Here is a 15,906-nt window from a genome sequence, read left to right as displayed (position 1 = left end):
TATGGTGATGATATTGAAATACATTATTTCAAAGATGAAGTACAGCCTTTTATTAAATATGCAAAAAACGAAAACATTTCAAACCCGACTGATATGTATAAATGTATTGCGGATGGCCTACAATCAACATTTCCTAACGTGAAAACAATTTTAATCATTTTCCTCACCATGCCAATTGGTAATGCAAGCGTAGAGAGATCATTTTCAGTTTTAAAACGCTTCAAGAACTATTAAGAAATATAATGAGTCAACCGCATTTAAATGAGCTTTCACTATTATTCATTTAAAATAAGGTAGTGCAGGAATTAGATTATGAAACACGGATCAACACATTCTCCAAATTAAAAGCAAGAAAAGTGATATTTCGAATTTTTTACACATTTCAATACTTGTTTCCGTTTTTGTAAAAATTTTATTCCCATTATTTTTGTTCGTCTGTTTCCTTCATTATCATTCACTTTAATACTACTTAATATACATTTTTTTCTTCCTAGAAAAATATAATTTCTTGTTATTAGAAATAATTAGCATTATAATTTTTATCATCATCGTCCAAAAATATAAACCTAATTTTACTTTCTATATCAGAAAATATGTGAATAAACTAAATTTGAGATATCAGTGCATTTTGGGATATATTTTTGTTTCGTTATATTATTTTGGAGCACAATGCCTTTTTTTTATAATTTATATCATAACTTTTTAAGAACAGGACATTTTAGAAGAAACGGTGAAAATGTTTTTAATGATCCGTTTCGTAGAGTTTCAACTAGATAATAATTTTAAAAACTATTTTAAAATTTCTCTATCATTTAAAAAAATTAAAGATATAATTTTATATATTTTTTTATTATCTGCATTGTTAATAGAAAATACCACTCAATCCTTCGGTCAAAGGATGTTGGCACTGTTTATATCAAAGTTTGGAAGGAATGTAAATAAGAATATTTTCTCCTAATAGTTACTGAATAGAACTGTCATTTTATCCTTTTATGATACATTTTTTTATATAAAAAAAGGTGCAACTTTTTTCATCTATTTAATATATACGTATAATGTAGGAATTGCTAAAAAGTAAGCGCAAAGTTAAAATTAAAAGCTAAAATAAGTTTAATTAATATTACTTTCTTGTTATAGATAGAATTTACCAAAATAATTTAGTATCAGAAATGGTTTTAAAGCCAGTAAACTCCATCAAACTCAAACTCAAAATAATTTAGTGAATGTGGCCGCATGTTGTCAAAATCCGTCACTATCAACAAATCAAAAATAAGTTGTTATTAAAGATGTAAACTTCAAATTAATTGGCCACAAAAAGGTTTTGACCCGATAGCAAAACAAAAAGATTAAAAGGTGCTATAATAAAAGACACTGCAGTATTTTAGCTGTATAAAAGAAAATAAGGAATTATGAACATGAATTTAAAATTAAAATACATTAAAATGTATTTATAATTAAATAAAAAAGCTTTTCTTGTTAATATATAAATAAAAGTAATAAAACCATGCAATTAATTTTATTTTTATGCTTTTTTTCATTTTCTCTATTTCATTTTTCAGAAAACTAAGATTTCATTTAATCACTTAATTTAAATCATTTTAATTTCTGATAATTTAATAACTGTAGTTAAATCATTTTAATTTCTGATAATTTAATAACTGTAGTTAAATCATTTTAATTTCTGATAATTTAATAACTGTAGTTAAATAATTTTAATTTCTGATAATTTAATAACTGTAGTTAAATAATTTTAATTTCTGAAGCCTAGTAAATTAACTACAGAATTATCCAAAGATTGTAAATGTATGATTTTAATAAATGTTACTCGAATAAAGCCAAATTAATAATAATTTCGCTTTGTTTTTGAAATTAAAAATACAATTTATTATTTTAAAACAAATTAACGGACAAAATATAAGATCTAATTTCGCTTGAGAGTTTGAAATTTTTAAGGCAATAAAAATATTTAGAATTTAAACCAGGACCATAATATTGAAAGAAGAAAGAACAATATTTTCTATCATAATAAAGAAGTCAAACTGGAATTTTTTTTAATTGTTTAATATAATTAATTTTTATGAAAAAATTAGTTTCTTAAAAGAATGAATGCAAATGTACAAAGATAAATTCTACCAATGATAAATATATAGTTATTGAGGAAACAAAATGAGCACAATAAAGCCAAGGAACTATTAGCATTCATTCATAAATTTATTTGATAATAAAAATAAAACAGTTTGAATATGTCAGCTAATGCAGACTTTTTCATTTGTTTTTTATAATCAAAATGTTTTAAATTTCATGTTGGAAACGTTGGCATGATTATTTTTACAATGTAAATCCAGTTTATAACTTGTTGCTTTACTTGCGTTACTTGATGCTCCATTACTGGAATAGCGACGTACGCTTCAGTTTTTTATTATTTTTGACATTATATTAAGGAAACCAAGGAAATGATCGCCCAAAAGTATTATACAGCATACTTATTACAGTTTACAACAATCTATTCTAGAGCCAGAAATTAAATCAGAAATACTTACTATAAGTGGTGCGCAGTAAGGAGGCCGATCAATGGCGTCTTCCGTCTCCGCTGCTGTGGGCAACAGGAAATGGCAGGGAGCTGGGGAAGAAAATTTCGCCGGAGAACAAGACTGCGGAATCAAAAAACCAAATATATTGAAAATGTCAAGAAATGAAGTCAAAAAAATGCGAAACAACACAGACAAATGCGCTAATAGAAACACTTGTATGCCTGATCTCACCGGAATAATTTTAAAACTCCTATGATACGGCGAGGGAGACAAACGTGCCCAGGGAAATCGATCACCCTCGGATTCTAAACATGGTGGATCAGGTAGGTAGGTACTGTTATCGCACCAAAACGGGGCGCCATCTGATATTCGAAATTGAAACATCTGCAGGATTTTAAGAGATTAAAAAAAAACCCAAATGCTTTTAATTCCATTGTAATTAACGCTACATAATGTTAAGAGTCTTATATACATGCAAATGATAATAAAATCCCATAAAGATTTTTTTTCTAATTTATGATGTCTAAACTACTATATTAAATTTATAAACATAAAAAGTCAATTTTGTACAATTTCAACATTTTATAAAGATCAAGATAAAAACTCGGTATCTCAAGTTCAAGGAATATCATTTGTAGTAGACCCATTCTTTACCATTTTGACCGCTTTTTGAAAGAGCGACAGAAATTCAGCGATACTGATATCATTTTAAATCTTAATCACTTGATTTTTGTAATTTTTATATAAGTATTATTACATATGCTCTATATATCTGGCTTTGAAATGATGAAAAGAAAATGGCTATTATTCAATCATATTCATTAACAACATATTTACCGAGAAGGATCCATTTTAATCCTATTTATCACTTTAAAATTTGATTGATTCGCTGCAATTAATATTTCGGAGAACTTCTTCTTCAATAAGATTTTATATCTTCTCACATTTGAATGCCGATTTTACAAAAATGCATATAAGAAATACATAAAGCAAATAAAACCATTTTTGAAGATTTCAAATTATTATCTGCTTTTTGTAAAATTGGGTGAGACCAAATCATTTTTTTTTATTTTCTGATCAATTTCTGATGAGATTCTTGAACGATCCCATAGTCGAATAGTTAGATTAGTATATTTTATATATAGTTCTAGAGCCTTTTTTTAAGTGATTGAACTACAAACACATTTCGTAGGGTTCTTCTTGTAAAATATATATCAGAAAATACACAAATCCGAAAGTGTCTACATAGGTTTGATCACATAATTTTTGTGTTTTCAAACTACACATTTTTTTTTTCATTATTGTGTGATAATTGTGCATTTTAATACCTTAATGTTTTCCAACACTCTTGTCATAAGTAAGGAATTCATCAATTGATTTGTTGATGATATTCTACTAGACACAGTGATAAAATTAAAAATAACGCATAATCAAATTTGCATATTACTGTATACTATGCTATAATATCTCCATTAAATTTTAATGTATAATTGTATACTTTAGTTTTTCAATAATTATTAATAAAATGGTAAATAAAAACGTAAATTGATTCCGCCGTATCGTATTACGAAAAAGAAGAGAACCAAATAATTCATAAACGACGATAAAGCAGCGGAGGGTGGGGGGTTGTGAGGAGAACAGCAAGTACTGGTAGAGAAACCACTAGATGAGAAAGGAGAGACTTATGATTCATTCGAAGTATTCATATGGAGTATTCATTATTTGGTATTTTCAAAGAAATTTTTTAAATCTATGTTATACTCCCATCACCAGAAAACATCATGACCAGTAAAAAAAGAAGCTGAGTTGGTTTTCCCCCTCTGAATGTGAATTAGCAATAAAATTCGGAATATAAATAAATTTCGTTTGAAAAATATTTTCGAAATAAAATTTGAAAATTTTTCTAATTAATGTCAGAAAGAAATTCTTCTTTAATGGCTTATGTCAGAGACCATTCCGTGAATTTTATCCTCAATCTATTTAAAATAAAATTCACTATGTTTACCGCGCTCAGAAGGAATGTACAAAGCGGGTAAAGTTTTGCAATCGCAATACAGCAAGACGCAACTGTGAAAGAATTAGAATTCAAAATATGAAAACCTGCATTGGAAATGATTTAAAAGTTGTGATTTATATTATTTTCCTTGTCAAAGCATTGATCAACGCATCATATATGATGTATTTAAGGACAAAAGAAGTGAGCTCGCTGATTTTGGTCTTGTAACTTAAAAAAAAAAAAAATTATATGCTTCAGTCTATAAAAAGGGACAGAAAATAATCTTTTCAGCTTATGATCTCAACTAGGGATTGCAATACCGGTATATCGAATAGCGGTATTTTGAGCCATTTGTACAATTTTGTGATACCGATATTCACAAGTTAAAATACCGTTATTTCGGTATGATTGGAAATTTTTTAAATTGTCTTCACTATGTTCAGGGATCGCCAACATAGCGAAATAGTATTCGTTTTTGTTTTTATGCCTTTCCGATGGGCGAAATTAATTAGACTGTGAATGCAAAGTTGCATCGTACAATCAATAGAAGTGACAAAATATTATTTGACAACGGATTGTAAAACCCTCCGTGCTTTTGAGCATGCGTTAGGATGGGTTTAATTCGACAAAATAGGGGTGAGTGGAAAAATGAAAGGAGGAGATGTTTACATTTAACAATGAAGACTCGCGGTTTTATGAGACGTAAACATTACAATTAATTAGTAATATAGAGTGTTTTACGGTATTTACATAGTTATAATGATTTTAAAAATGAAAATGAAAAAGGACTAACTAATTTAAATCTGATCAAGTTTGTAATAAATTTTCTTAAAATTTTTTATCCACATTCAGAAGAATTCGGTACATTTATAGAAGATTATGATGACACTAATGTCGATAGTGAAAAGGAATTGTCTCTTGAACAAAAATTAGAATTAGCGATAAATAAAAAAAGTTCAACAAACCAAAATACAATACAGAAATCATCTATATCCAAAACCATCCGACGAGAAATCGATTTATTTGAAGATGAGGGGTTTAGAGGTAAATACTTGGAAAAAATATATCGCGCATTGCTAACAGTATCACCAACTACCGTAGATGCCGAAAGAGCGTTTTCGACAGCTGGTCATTTTTGCATAAAATTACGTTCCAGTCTTAATGACAGTACAATCGATGCATTATGTTTTTTAAGATGACATTTCAAAAATTTGTAATAGTACCATAGACTGAATAGTGATATTTACACTTTTTTATTATTTAAATAAGATGTTCCTTTACTTTTTTGTGATTATTTATATACTGTTATAATTTATAAGTTAAAAATTATTTTTTGTGATATTTACACTCTCTAATAAAACTGGCAAATAAAACAAAGAAACCCCTGTGTTTTCTTTCTTTTTCTGAAATTTCTAATACCGGTATTAAAACCGGTATCCCAGTATTAAGATCCAAAAAATACCGAATACCGGTATTGAACTTTTGGTCCAATATTGCAATCCCTAATCTCAACGAATTATCGATAACATCAAATTTAAGCAAGATAACGCGAACATTATTTTGTCTTGCATCGGCGCTCTTACAATACCGCTTATATGGGGAATAATGGGCCTTTATTTTGGCTACAGCAGATTGAAAGTTATGTATATGTATTTTAATCAGATCGATACTTGTCTTCTACCAATAATCCTTTACATAGTTCAAGTCACAGAATTTTCTTTCAGCCTTGAAGCAGACGCCTCTCTGAGCATGTTTTGTTTCTTAGTTTGAGCCTATTTGTAAAATTATTCGAACACTATTTCAAAATTTCCGGAAACAATTGAGTAGAACTCAATCGGCAGGAGATTTCATGGGAAGAATCAGTGCTTATGAACATATTTTGAAAAATAGGAGCAACTTCAATGAACGATCCTCATATCCCGCTTTTCTTGCGATAGTCGTCCCAATGATTTAGATGTTTCGCGTTGGATATAAGTTAGCATTTTATTGTGTTTCGTTGAACAGTGCCACATGGCTGAATTCGGTTGCTTTTTTTTTCGGTTTATTTAGTTAATTATATCGGCCTTTCTGACAAACGAAGCACTCACGTAATGCGCAGTACAAAAATTATTCTATAAATTCAAACGATCATTTAGATGAAAATTTTTAACTTTTTATCTCGTTTTACCATATGTTTGGCGCAGTATAGCCAAACATGGCACTTGCGCCATAAACATCAAATTCAAGCTTAAACGATCATTTCAAATTTGAAAGTTTGAAAACCAATGTTACTCTTGACATTAGAAAAGATTTATGAACTGGATAGATCTCTTGTGATGGATAATATAGCTATTTTATTAACTTACTAGCCGTTTTTGGTGACCAACCGATTCGCCAATCTTAATGTTCGTTAAAATTTTATTAATTAAATATTTTATGTAATTCCTATTTTAATAGGTTCTTCTTCAAAATATTTTAAAGCTTCAAATTTTGATAGTCATAATTCACTCATAATATTATAAAGGCCTTCAGTCATAACGTAATATGTATCTTTCTAATTTTCTATTAACTCCCGTAGAATTTATACTTTAAATTAAAGTGGAAATGATTAAACGGCAATTAATCTAAAAACATTTTTTACTGAAACAGAGCGTTTAAAAAAAAATGAGCACTGAAAACAGAGTCACTGAGCAGTTAAACCTTATAAAGAATGTCTTTCAAAATTTATGTAATATCTCAATTTTTCAACAGAATTTTTTCAGATTCATCATGAAATTTAGTTTTATTTTCAAAAAGATTTAAATACCTAGAATAACAACATTTTATTTTGTTTCGGTCTATAAATATACTTCAAAAAACTATGAAATCTAAATTTTAAACAAATCTTTGGTCCCAAGGTATCATATTCTGCGAAATATTTTTGACACTTCAACTTTTAAATAAACATACGAACGTTTCTATATTCTGGTATCAAATCTGGTCACTTTATGAATTTTTGAATAGAATAGTTTAGTGCAATCAACACTTTTGTAATCTTAGGCCAATCAGTATTGAGAAACCCTTGGGCGCTGCTTTGGGTATCATCTTTGAGACGGTCCATGAAGTGATCTTAAATCGCCCGTTTTTATTGAACAGTGGTCTTTACATTTCCATAAATAAATCAGTGTTAGTGACTGAGTGAGTTGATTAGAGTGGAACTCTTTTTGTTTAAAATATCGGTGTCACAAGAATATTTTGTTAAAAATAATTCACAGAGTAGAGGACCTAGCTAAAAGCTAAACAGTCTTAATTTATTAGAACATTTATTGACTAAAGTTACATTATTCAATTTACATTACAATTCTATTATTAGAATTTTACAAATTAGCCTGAATTGAAAGGATATACATTGAAACATGTTTTTCTTAAATTAATCTGATTTATTGAATTAATAATGTAGATATTGTAAATGTATCATAACATTTACAATCATAGAGCATAATAAATGTAACATAACATCAATCATAGATCATTTTGTCGTTTAAAATATATTATCAAGTGAGAACATGACGTTGTTTTGACTTGAGATATTTGTAGCCACAAAATGCACGGGCAGAAAATTAGCAATTTATCAATTTTGTGGTATCAATTTTTCGCTTTTGGGTTGGTTTGTTGGTTGCTTGGAGTTTTATGGCGCAAGAGCCATATCTGGCCATACTGGGCCAAGCAAAATGTAAAGTAGGCTTTATTAATCATTAAAAATACTTAAAGCACATGATAAAAGTTTCGTAAAACATGGAGATAAAACATGAATACATAACATTTATAAATTGTTTAAGATTTGTTGAAGATGATTCCAAAATATTTTATTTCTTTTTTACAGGGAATGGGATTATCAAACAATTTAAATTCGAGGCAATTTTTGGAAGCACCGGAGAATATGATCATGTCGGTTTTGCGGACAACAATTTATATTTTCCTTTTTGTAATCCAGATATTGACTTTAGAATGTATTTTTGAAGTATGGAGCATGCGCACATTTCTCTCATTTTTCCGACGTAAACATAATGCGTCTTCATTTTATTTAATAAAAACTTCAATTCTTGTCTAGACTGCTGTGCTAAAAATAAACTTGCATCCTCAAAATATGTATAGATGAATCGCTGTAACAAAAAGAAGAAAAAGAAGTGGGGTGTCGTAGTCGTAAAATTAAAAATACTAGTATTTAGTTCATAGCGATTCCCCGCTCCCCGAACAATGTCGTCTTTCTGAACGCTACTCGTTTCCCCTGTTGCCCCCTCGTATGCGCGGCCACTGAGGACAATATCTGACCTTGGAATTCTCCAAATAAGGACATCTCTTCAGAATTGGCGAGATATCTCTCACTTGGTGGTATTTAGAATATCCGATATCATCATTTTTAACTGAAAAAGAGCAATAAATTAACATGCATATTTTTCTACATACTCTTCAGTGGTAGATATTGTTGCGTTCCATAAAACAGAGAGATTATCCAACCAATAAATTGAAAGCAAAATGTATTATAATGAAATTTAATGAACTTTTTCATATAGACAGTTGTTAGTTTAAAAAAAAAAGCACAAAACTAAGACCGTTCATTTTATTTCTAAAAATTTTAATTCTAGTTTACTACCCTGTTATTCACTTTTAATGAGAAGTCCGTTATCATGATTTGTTTTACCACAATAATGAATCGTCGTTTGAACGGGCTTTTATGTGGTAAAATTGTTCGATTAATTTGAATGACTAGAGTAATAATATAAAAATTTAAAATAAGGAAATGTATACTTTTTAAAAGCAAAATCTCAATAAATTCCTTCAACGCTGAATTAATTCAGCAGATTATCATCCTATTTTTGAAGTGGGCCATTGGCGGTTTCGTAATTTTAAGTTAAAATCGCATCGTTAGTTGATATATTTGTAGCGATTATGTGACAATTGCTTGAAGAGCTCCTGAAATTGAATCACTAACTATTTATGATGAGGCGTTTGCAGAAGAACGATTCTTTTGAAACAGTGTGAATATGAATTGAGTATAAAAGATATGAAGGAATGTTCGTTTTAAACTGAACCCAACCTAAACAAAAAGGCACATTTAACTCATTTCTAATTAGTCCTTTTTTATTATTTATTTATCTGGTTCTGTTTGGGGAGTAAACTCAGGCTCCATTTCGAAGCATCGTTCAAAAATAAATAAATAAATAAAATATCTACTTTATTTTTTATTTTATTTCAATCCATCCTACTATGCCTGTTTGCTATTATTATAACGATTTTCATTTAGAAAGTTTTATTTAAATGTGCACTTGATTTTGAACTTAAAATGGGCATAACTAACTGAAGTTTAATAAATTTAGTTTACAGAAGTATTATTTACGAAATGGGTTATCAGCCTGTCGGAATGAAAATAAAAGATTAGCAAATATACTTAAAATTCGGGAGAAAAAAAAAAACTCTTCGGTTTTCAAGAATCTTATCCTCCTTTGATAATTGAACGGACACAAAATCAAAACATTTGAAACGCATTTCTGCAAAAGAACAACGCTCTATTAGAAGAAGAATTATATCCCTGCAGTCAAAAGTATAATATGTTCAATTTGAGTTTTTTTTTTAAATTTTATTTTTAAAAAGTTAGTTTTGCAGAAAATTGTAACATGAAGCAAAAGTTATTCTTTTATTAAACTTAATTTCAAAAAGGCTTGACATTGTTATATAAAATGATCTACCACTATTAACGTAGTGTGAGCTTATGCATATTTTATATACATTAATTTAATTGTATTGTCTATGATAAATTAGATAGTAATTACTTTAAAGAAAAAAATTAGCAACATTAGGAAATTTTTAAAACATTTTTAAAGATTTTGAGAAATACAAAATTAACAAACTTTAGGGATTTTTTAATTTAATGTTCTCACACTAACTTAACCGGGCAAATGACGATTCATTTAAAAAAAATGAATACATTTATAACGAATTATTTATGCCGAAGTAAAAGGAATTTTGTCAGTTTTTTTCCCAGTATTGGGAAAACTATGCCAAATGCTGTATTTCGCCACATTGTGCAAAAACATAGGTCACAATTATTTCATTAATTTGCAAACGCAGTTAATTCACAAACGCAGTAGCACTTTATTAAATACATTTTTTTCACATTTTTTCTAATTTAAGGGGACTCGATTCCCAAAAAAAGTTTTTCCACAGTTTCCAACTAATTTTTCAAAATTTGGGATAAATAGATGCAAATTGTGCAAAAGCTTAAATTTCTAAGGGATTTTTCAGATTCAAAAGTTACAAATTGCAATATTTTAAATCTTAAAAAATATTAACTCCTTTTTTTAACGATGCTTAAACATTTTTTTTTAACCAATTTTTTTTCAAAGGGATCTTAATATGTATTTAACAGAATTAAGAATCGGATTTTTGATATCTATATTAGTTTCTGAAATAAATAAAAAAGTTGCTCGAAGTTTTTTGAAATTGTTCAGGAAATATAAGATTTTTTCACTTTGAACTATTTTTAGAAAAAATTCTAAAAAAAATTTTTACAAATCCATTTATAATTCTATTAAACATGTACTTAAGAGTGAGCAGAAGAAATTTCATGCAATTACAATAAAATATGATTGACTTTTAACATTTTGCAGCAGACAGAATTTTGGGAAAAACGCAAACTGAGATAAACTGCTTTAAAGTTCTCAACACAATAAAACTGTAATAAAAACAGTTCAGTTTTCCTCAGAGCAATAATATAACGTAAGTCTTAAGATATCAATTTTATTAATATATATTATTATCATATTTCTTAATAACCATTATCATACACAAGTATTATCAGAAAAAATTTTAAAAAGTTGTACCGTTTTTATTCGATAAAATTTTTTTCGTCAAAATATTTATTAAATGATCTGCAGTTCTGTTTTATCAAATATCTATTAATACACTGCGAAAATTCTAGACCATTTTATTGAAACTCAAATGAAATGAGTGATTTTGAAGATGATTATAATAAAAAGTGAAAAATTCAATCGAAAAAAAAAAGAAAAGCAAAAGCAGTAAAACTATAAATCATGCTTTAACCATTACAGTATCAACTAACGGTCCTGCTTTTTATTTCATGGAAGAAACTTAGCGGCTTTGCTACTTGAACATGAAATATTTTGATGTAAAAACTGGAAGTGGGCGTAGCACCTGATATCACGTTAGACAAAATAATTCCATATCTCACTAAATACTTGTCCGATTGTTTTGAAATTTTCAAATTAGTGTGTCAAAGATTCTCGAATCATTTTTCGCTCAAAATTGGAAAATCAATATATTTGTCGATTTTCTGAAATTCTCAGGGTACCGAGCTCCCTTAAAAAGAAACAAATTTTGAAAGCATCAGCATTTTCATTAAAAGGTTGATTGTCAGAAGAATGAACTTACAAAGATTAATTCAAAAACTATCTACCTCTCCCCCCCTCCCTAAATATGCCTCCAAATTTAAAGAGAAAAATTCGAAAGCTTTATTTCCAGTGACAAGTTAAAATGACACTACAGGAAGGATTATGTTCATTAATAAATATGCTCATTTAAACAGTCTTTATTGCAATTAATCAATATAGCGCGAAATAAAATCCGCCATTCAAAAAGACTTGGATATCTTTGCACAAAATTCTCTTATATTCTAGAAATAGATGAGAAGTACTGATCAAAGATCAATGCAGTTTCAGAGAAAGAGATCATGTATGCAACGTAATAACAACATAAATAAGTGCACAATCAAAATAAACTCAACCCGGAAGAAATGCATTGTAAAGGAATGAGTAAATATCCAAAGCATCAATGCATATAGAAGGCAGTTAATTTAAAAAGTTAAAAAAAATAATTCAAAAACTAGCAAACGTTTTTGCTAGTTTTTGGTCATCCACCTGGAGAAGAAAAGGAATTTAGTCTATACTAACAAATATCGAAATTAGAGAGCTTATCGACCTTCAGAAAAAATCAGATGCATCAAACTAGAATAACATTCAATACTAGAAATCATTAATCATTTTCATCAAATCAATATATGAAAATAATCGATGTTACTATGTATAGCTGAAAAAGTAAATATACATTATTTTATAAAATTGACAATAACTTTGCATAAATTTTTGATCTTTGTTAGGTAGTTCATAAAGAATTGCTGGAAAAGTTTTACATTAAACGAGTTAGAATTTTTAAGAATGTAACATGAAAAGGTTTTCCATTTAATTTACATAACAATTGGCAGTAAAAAAATACTATTTATCTTAACACAAACTACAAATAATAGGTATGGTACAAAATTGTTAAATCATTAATTATAGAAACATACTAATACGCAATAATAATTAGGTATTGATAGAACTCAATGAAGTTGTGGACTACAAATATATCTGTATTTAATTGATTATAAATATTTCATTCAATTTGATGGTATTTATCTTAAAAATCTTTGAAATAACATCCTTTTAATTAGAAGTATAAGAAATAATAATTTAACTAACACTTGAAATAGACTCATACAAGAATGGTATTAAATATAAACACTCATTTTATAGAACACGATAAACAATTTATGCATTCATTTATAGATACTGGGTATATTTGTTCAGGTTATATCAAAGGTTGTTAGTTATATGCTGGCATCTAGCTAATTATAACAATTTTCATAGAAGGAACAGGAAATTATTGTCTAAATTTAACATTGTATGTACAAAAAAGAAAAAGAATTCAAGTCAAGTACAAGTCTTGACAAATACAAATAAAGAAATGCTTTATTCCCTATCTAATTTCGTGTAGTGAAAAATAAATTTTGAACACAGGGATAGAAAAGATTGCGATGGATAAACTTTTCACAACGCAAATTTTATTACCTTTATTATTACTAGATATATTTTCAAGGTTAATATACATATATGAGCAAACTAACTAACACACACACACACACACACACACATACATATATATATATACTAAAAATTTGTTTAATTTTGCCACTCTAATGGTTCTGAATAAAAACATTTTTCAAATTTATTTCTTATATTCAAAATTTTGACATTCTTTCAGCTATAGAGTCATCTTTAAAGTCCCTCCATATTTTTGTTTCGTCAGAGAATGAAGTTGAGAAAAACCAAAATTCAGCCGAATGTGTGTAGTTCCCGTCAGCGTCTGTTAGACAAGTAAATGACCCATGAAAACAGATCAACTTGCTTTCAACTATCAACCGAACAACCGCAACCGTCCGCGTGAATATACACTAACCGGCGACGCAATCAATCAGTTTCCTTCTGAGGAATTAATCAAACATTTATTTAAATTAATTAATGTTAATAATTTTGTTAATTGATCTAACAATGATGTTAGCATAAATATCTAAAAAACAGAATATTAAACCAGTGGCTTTGTTCTAACCGAAACTTTCTCGCATACTCCATAATATAGGTGAAAAAAGCATAAAGCATAAAGAAAGCAAAATATTTTTTTTTTCAAATTTTTTGAATTTAAGTCATTTAATCATTCACATTCCGATTCAGATTATATTAAGTTAATTCCAAAAATATTGAGGAAAAATTTAATTATTCTAAGAAATTTTTTACATTATCACACAAAATTACAATCGTTAGAAAATTTACTGTTAACTGTCATGTTATATATTCACCAGTGATAATATTCAGAAGCTTTTCTGTATGACGTTAATTACCCCGTCCAACAGTTCCGATTAGAACTCCATATGTTAGCAAAGTTCCAAGGCTTGTTACAAGAAGTGACCTGTCAAAAATATAAACCTTCCACAAACTCAGGTTTTTGTGAAGTCGGAATTCAGTCTCAAATTCCAATTTAAGATCATCTCCATGCTTTGGAATCCAACAAGGCAATAATTTTTCAACTTTATCGGCTTCTTCATTTGCGATGGTAGCCGATATCATTATCATCACTTGCAATAACAAATTGAAGGTGGCAGAAAAGAGTAAAGCTAAGAAATGGTCGTGAAATTTCTTTGGCTCGAATGCTAGTCTGTATCCCGCACGGAACAACCCAATCATGGTGATCAGGAGCATGAGAAAGACAGAAAACGAGAAGACATTTTCCAGATCATTCATTACTCTGGAAGTAAGTCTGAAAAGGTAAAGGCACCTCCTGAAATCATTCATTGAACAATTCGTTTTAATCTGGTGAAGCAACTGAATGAATAGATTTCGGAGAAATAGGCAAACCAGGCTGTAAAAAGCAGCGAAAACAGCAAGAAAAAAACACGCTGTGATGTGGAATAAAAATGCAACAGATTTAAAAACCAGGAAATAATAATAATCCTGAAGAGTTGAGGAACTCCTTGTTTCATTTATTTTCGAGGAAATTTCCATCTCTTTCTTCATATCCACGATTTCTTTCAAATGATTGTCGCTGCCTTGGTAGAAAGTTATTGATACTATAAAAAGGAAGTAGACAATAAAAACATATTTCATTGGCCGATGTCTAAAAGCTGGGAATAATTTAACTGTTTCGTTGAGTTTCTTCTTCATCTGGAGGATCACTCGTCTGTTTCTGTACACTGCAATGTAAAGAGTCATTATTAACATCGCCAGTAAGGAGCGAGCTACAGCACTCTTTTTGTCTTTTTCAGATTTGAATCCCACCAGCGTAGCAGAAATTTTCGAAATGAACACAACCAGAATGAAATATTTTGGACAACTTCTCAAAAATTTTACAATTCTCTGATTTTTCATTTCCTCTCGATTGTGTTTTGAAAAATTAATTTTAGAACGATCCAAAGAGTCTATTCCAAGTAAAAGAAAAAGAATGCAAGTCACTTTCAGTTCATCCATCACAAGCTATTCAAAATGACTTATTCGTCTTCTTGTTCTACGGCAAATGGCGGATTTTCTAATTTATTTTTAATTTGTCATGAAAAGGTGATTCATGCTCTTTTTTGTATCAAAACTTTTATTGAGTTTTAGACATTAGCTGCTATCAGTTTGTGAAAAAAATACCACATAATTTTCTTAAGAATGATTTTCCTACATTGTTTCCCAGTATCAACTGCGTGCCAATTTCTGTTTTACACAAACCTAACATTATGTATGCAAAGAATTCGGTTGGATTTTTCACACATTCTGCTAGAGTAGAGAAGCTCCTTTTGTTTAAAATACAACAGCATTAATAATTTACGGCAAACGATCGATCCATCTACAGATGATGCTTTGCATCACAGTAATGCGTTTCTTCCTAGAATGACTCGTAAAGTATGATTAAATCTTTATTCTTCATCAAGGTGATAGCTATCACATAATATTATATTCTATTTGATATTTCTTGTCCTTTTCTCTATTACGTTTCAACCGAAATTGTTTAACCGTCTGGTTGGTACAATAAAAAGATATACTAATTAATCCT

At 28.8% G+C, this 15,906-nt stretch overlaps 1 protein-coding gene across 2 annotated transcripts in view; it reads right to left on the bottom strand.

Moving 5' to 3' along the window:
• Positions 1 to 15,906, bottom strand: part of LOC129981728 (uncharacterized) — a 91,479-nt gene that overhangs the window by 26,293 nt on the left and 49,280 nt on the right. Inside the window, exons 1-2 of one of the 2 annotated variants that reach the window (XM_056092688.1) lie at positions 2,763 to 2,842; positions 2,541 to 2,651 (exon numbers count right to left, since the gene is read on the bottom strand). The gene's annotated coding sequence lies outside the window, so the exon portion shown is untranslated. Of the gene's footprint in view, positions 1 to 2,540; positions 2,652 to 2,762; positions 2,843 to 15,906 lie in introns of those variants that run through there. The other variant, XM_056092687.1, reaches the window with a different exon arrangement.

Source organism: Argiope bruennichi, chromosome 8 (assembly GCF_947563725.1).
Source record: "Argiope bruennichi chromosome 8, qqArgBrue1.1, whole genome shotgun sequence".
NCBI classification, from domain to species: Eukaryota; Metazoa; Arthropoda; class Arachnida; order Araneae; family Araneidae; genus Argiope; species Argiope bruennichi.
The sequence above is the reverse complement of the archived record's forward strand: the minus strand, read 5'-3'. Positions and strand labels throughout refer to the sequence as shown.